The following is a 6,235-nucleotide window of genomic DNA, read 5'->3' as shown; positions in this document are numbered from 1 at the left end:
CGAGGAGCTGCTGTAAGCCATAACTCACCCTGATGCTCTCCTCAAGACGAACCATTCACTAGTTGTGGTGAGTAAGAAATTGATTTCTGTGTGCTTTCTAAACATAATCAGTTGAGATCAAGAGTATTGGCAATTGGTTGATTGACATTTGCGTGTCACATGGGCACCAACCAATCGGTAGAGGCACAATTCTGGCTGAGTTGGAGCGGATCAAATAATACACTCAATAAAACACAACGTTTTACAACTTCTATAATGTGTGTTTTTATGGATGAATTTTACGACTGACTTTTGTCTATTTCCGTAATAAACCAGAAAAACTGGAGACGGTTAATTTCATTGCGAGTGAGCCAAGTTACAAATTCAGCAGGGGATCAACCAATTATTTCCCACACTGCATGTTATCTCACACAACAATTCTTTATTTTTCCTTTTCCTCTAGTTGTTGTCCTGTATGTAAAGCTTCAAAATGAGGAAAATACTACACAACAAAACAATCCAAAAGTAGTTAAGAAGTTTGTGCCCAAGTTTCACATTAAATGGCAGATAGTCTTGTGCTGCCTTTTCGCTAATTATAGTGCATTAAATTTCCACACAGCGGGTCCTCTCGCTTCTCTTTTAATTGGGCCTCGGTTGAATATTCAAGCGTACATTTTTGCTGTTAATCACAACTAGAGACTATTAAAAGGAAGAAAAAAAATTGTCATTGCCATGGAGTCAATTTCTTCCTCTGGGTTGAACTTTGTAATTATTTAACTAAACTTTACAATTAGAAAATACTTGTTTGTATGCCTTGAAAATTGAGGGGAAGAGTGTAGCATGTCATGAGCACAGCGTCTACTGAACATAGTAGTTGACTCTCGTGGTGGTAGCTGTTTGAAGAAAGGTGAACACGAGTGAGGTGCCGCAGGAAGTGACCTTCTATGAATAAAAGGATTACACACTCCTTCAGAAAATCTTTTAACAGGATTTCTGGTCTTTTGTTCAACGGTTATCCCAGCAGCCTGCATTAATGTATCTCCTCAACGCAGGGAAAGCTTTCATGTGATTAGTACAACAACCAAGGTGGAGCATATCAAGTTACCCTACTACCCCCTTCATTTTATTTGCTATATTTGTCAACCCACAATAGTTTTTAACAGTTTAACAGCCAGAATGCGTGTGTGTATACAGCACTAGTCATTTACATTGTTTATATATTAACTTTTAAATATTGTTAGTTTATTTGTTAATATGGTACTTTTAATTATGTGAAGCACATTTCGTCTCCTTCCGTATGAAAAGCATAATATCAATAAATCTGCCTTGCCTTGCATTTTGCTTATTTGCAATCTAACTTTAACAATGTGCTAGCACTGGCTCATTGATTAGTTTTTACTAGCGAGTCGGCTATTTAGTTGTGTACTATTTACTTGCTTGTTGTGTGTGGTTATTAACTGCAGTACTTGCTCTTGGTTAATAGCAAGCTGGCTATTTAACTGTGTGTGCGTGTGTGTGTGTGTGTGTGTGTGTGTGCTAGTAAGTAACTAACTCATTTGTGGTCCCTAGTTAGTTTTGCTTACATGCTAGCTAACTTGCTGTTTGTGGTTCTTAGCTAATTCGTACGTTTTGATGATTGTGGGTTTGTTTATTAGCTAATTTATTCAGTTAGGTATGTGTGGTTGTAAGTAAATTAAAAAATGTGGTTACTAACTAGTTAGTTTCTCGCTGGCTGTCTATTTAACTTGTGTGTTTCCTAGCTAATTATAAACTTTAAATTTACTGTTACTAGGTTGCTTGCTATTGTGTGGTTACTAGTTAGTACTGTAAGTTACTTATGATTTCAAGCTAGTGGGTATTAGTTCCCCTCGTCACAGAAGGCAAATGGTAGAGCCCCGTCCACAAAATTCACAGGAATGTTACTTAAGGTAGTTAAGTTATTAGTTTTGAACCAGGAAGTATCCTGGTAGCTGACATAAAGGCAAACACAAATTCTATCAGTTATTCGAGGTGTTTATTTTTGATGTTTGAGTCATGTTACGACTGCCCCGAAATCAAGTGATATTGTCCAATGTTTACTGCACCGTGTTATAATTTTGAAGATAAAAAGGTTTGTCCTGTTTATGTTTTATGTACAATATTTTAAGGTTGTACTGCCTCATTTTTTTTCAGCACATATGGTTGATGCCGAAAACCTCCACAAGCCACAATGTGGTCAGATGTGCACACACAGCAGTGGCGCACAGTGTTGTCAGGTGTTTTCTAACAGGAGTCATGGCGAAACACAGTAAGTGGTCTAAGATTTCCTCCGCTTGACATTTCTTGCATTATATTGCGCGCGTGGTTTCAATGCTACACACGCTGAGATGCAGACTGAATATGTGACCCTTTGGGCAGTGAAGAGTAAAAGACTAAAGCTGTGTGGGCGTTTAAAACTATACAGACACCATCCAAATGCCTTTCGATTGTTCAAAATTCAGGATTAACTTCTCTTCCGAGCTGTTTCACTGCCCTCGGATTTTAAAAGACCAACTTCTCTACCGTAGTAGCAGACTTACATAAAGCACTTCAATTTAAAAGAAAAGTAGAGTTTAAAAGTAGATTGTTTTACTACAAACTGTGTAGATATCTGCACCCACCAAATCAATTTTTAATTTTTTTTAGTTTTTTTTTTAATTTAATATGAAGTTTTTATGTTAATGTGGCAGCCACCTGCTCATCTGTATTTTGCATTTAATACGGAATAAGGATTCACTTGCAAACTGTATAAAAATAAAAATAATTGGAAGCCATGATCTGCGCCTAAATGTAGATACCATAGCACACACTAGATTAGCAGCTTGACTTTTTTCCTTATTTACCTTATCTACTCTATCTACAGTAGATCCACTGTATTTTATTCACGCAATTTTTACTTTATATTTAATACAGAGTGATGACGTTCACGTGCATGCTGTTCACAGAGGCGGCAGTTTTTAGTTGTTGTTTTTTATTTGTTTGTTAACAATTTGTATTCAATACAGAGTAGAAGTGCAAGGTCGGGTGGCCAACAATGTGTGTAACTACTTGCTGTTTCCACTCACCAGGCCGGCAATGTCACTCTGAGGAGTGTGGAGCATTGAGACAAAGCAGGAAACTACCCTCTGGTGAGCTCGTCGGTGCATCGGTTACCCGGGCAACCGTCACTGGATGATGACCTGATGTCACACTGGCATTTATTACCTCCACCAAGGGGGATATTTTTTCATCCCTGTCGGTGGTGCAGGCTTAAATACAACTTGGATTTGGGCGCATGAGGAAACGAAGAATCTAATAGATCTTAGAACAAGGCCGAAAGGAATGACCTTGGGTAATGAACCACTGCTGCTTCACAAAATGTAATGATAAAGACATTCGTGTCTGATCATATGTTAGAAAGCTTTTTTTTCCCCCTTCTTCTAATTTTTATGTTTTATTCTTCAGTGACAGAACTAAGGTGGTTCACAAACAGGGGCATTTGTTCCCAAATGGCTGATGTCAAATCAGTACATTGGTGTTCACTTTCACTGCTAAAAGTCATCTACATATCAAGGAAAAATAAAAAATATCAGGTCATGTTCCCAAAATAGTGCAGATGTCCAAGGTGAAATGTAAAAAACATTTCTCGAGTTTTCCTTGTCTACCAGCTTCATTTTTTTTAATCCTCTGCATTTTCAGGTATTATTCTTTGACAGCATGAAAAATATTTCATATTTTCCTTGCGTACAATTAAATATATATATTTTTGTGTGACAATGTGAGAGCAAAAATCTTGACATTTTAAAAGGCTTTGCAGCATTGACACAAACACGAGACCACCATCTGAAGGCCATTTCTGATAGATTGTGCAGGAGGAGGTCTTAGTCTTGAGCAGCACCCGTCACACATGCCCCGACTCCCACTTTCTCCTCCTGCTTTCCCTTTCATTCCTCCACTTTCAGCAAGTGACATTTTGATAGCAAGCATCGCCATTGTCCGTGTTCTGGTCTGCTGATTCTACATGCAGCCCGGCTGGCAATTTGCATCGCCTCAAAGAACCCCCCCCGTCCCCCACGTCGCCCTCGTCAAGGACCCGTCGCCCGAATCGCTGTGTCATGCACCTTCAAGTCTCGTTTTACACTGCAGGAGCTGCCGAGCAATTGGATCGAGGATGTGGATCCTTTTTAGAGAAAAGCACATTTCGGCGTCTGGTATGTTCAGTTGGCTCCATTATCAAGGCTCGCCACATGCTTCCAGTTCGCACACAAACACACCTGCTTTACTGTGAACTCAAGACCCTGCTGAGTCATGCTGAGTCCCTATCGCACAGTTGTTCACATTGTGTTTATATCAGAAGGAACAGTGTGACATGCGAGAGCAGCGAGGATTTATGTGTTGTTCGTATACAGTACATGCATATCTGTACATGTAGGTACACATCCAGTGCAAGACATCTGGATCGACCATGCTGAATTTGCAGAGATAATGTTGATTGCTGTGGTTGCGGAGGTATTTTTCGTACAGTCAAATCTTGGTTTTCCAATGTCTCTGTTCTCGACCAAATCGGTTTTCAACCAGAAAATTCGAGATTTTTACGACTCGGATTACGACCGAAAACCGGTTTTCGACCAAACTGAGCAAACCCAAATGCGCCGCTTGACTCCTCTCGACTTCCTTACACGAGGAAGTGACGTTTCCTCGTGTAGCATTTATTGTAAGCAGATGTGTTTGTTGTGATTTAGGCAAATCTGACTGTTTTTATGTTATTTCCGATGCGAATAAAATAGTTTTGGATTTCGAACAAATCGCTTTTCGAACAGCCTTCTGGAACGGATTATGGTCGAAAACCGAGGTATGACTGTATATGAAAAAAAAAACATGTTGGAAACGCAATTGTAAGGAACACAACTGGTTAGCAGACATCTGAGAGTCCGCTTTTACTCTCGATCTCCTGTGTGTAGCATATCGACACTGTCAGGCATAATCCTCGCATCTCCGAAATGACAAATTTTCAGGAAAAAAATAATAATACTAAGCCACCTTACTTGAGTTACCATACATCAGTTTGTTGCATTCGGAATTGTTTCTTGTGCTGGTTTAAATTAGTTTGTGCACTAACTTTGATCCACATTGCTCCAAAATGTTGTTCAATTGCTCGTTTACAAAAAAAAAACAAAATCTCATTACACATTAAGGGAAACAAAATTGACGAAATGTAGATCAACTTAGAACAAAGAATAACTATCAAAATCGTTTTTTGTGTTCCTTCAACCTTCCTCCACAAAAAAGAAAAAAAAATCATGTTCCCTCGTGTCACACGCGTGCCCCACCAGGAGGTCCCGTCCCATTTGAGAAGAAATGGTATAATAGAATGAAAATGGATCTGAACACATTTATCTTCGTGGCTGACAAGGTCCTTCTGCACTCCATTTTTAGCAAAACATTCCAACTCAAGCCTATTTTCACTTTTCCTGCATGTACTCAATTGATGGGGACAGCGTTTTCACTACGGTGCAGTGGAGCTCGCCGCCACAATAATATGCACAAAGTAAAACCTGTCTGACAGTCAGTTATGACCTCAGCCAAGCAGGAGGATGAGCAATATTTTTTTTTTATTGCCGTTTCTGTGCAAGATTTGGCAAAAAAGTGCGCGATCGATTCAAAGTTTCCCCAAGGGAAATAATTCAAAGTCAATAATTTGTTCCTGGCTTGAGTCCGTCACCGTCATAAAACCGTTATTACCTGCACCGAAGATGTTCTTTCGAAGTGACAGGAAAGGCAAATTAACTCGTGTAAAATAGAACTAGAATAAAGTACAATTTCACAACACCAGACTGACATAAGAAGTGTGCTGGAAAGTGTTTGCTGAACTATAATCACTGGCTGGAATTACGGAATGTCGATGATAATATAAGTGGAAGTGAAGTGAATATGTGGATCTAGTAAATATTGAATTGATCTATTGTTCACAGCAGCAAGTTTTTATTTCACACTTTTCCTCTTTTCCTTTTCCACAAAAACACCAAAGAAAAAACAAAACCATCAAGAAGCGGAGGTCTCCCGTGATGGATGATTGATGAATGGATGAACTTTGTTCAAGTTCAAGTCAACTTTATTGTCAAATGATGAAATTACTTTCCTCTCAACCGCAGGAGAGAGAGGAGCCGCTGTGGGTGCCCGCGCTGCCATTAAAAGAACATTTAACATAAAATGACAAAATAATGCAACACAACACATAAGACACAGACAGTCGTGGTTT

Source organism: Hippocampus guttulatus, chromosome 6, assembly GCF_054856545.1.
Source record: "Hippocampus guttulatus isolate MCC_2025c chromosome 6, RoL_Hgut_1.0, whole genome shotgun sequence".
Lineage (NCBI taxonomy): Eukaryota > Metazoa > Chordata > Actinopteri > Syngnathiformes > Syngnathidae > Hippocampus > Hippocampus guttulatus.
The sequence above is the reverse complement of the archived record's forward strand: the minus strand, read 5'-3'. Positions refer to the sequence as shown.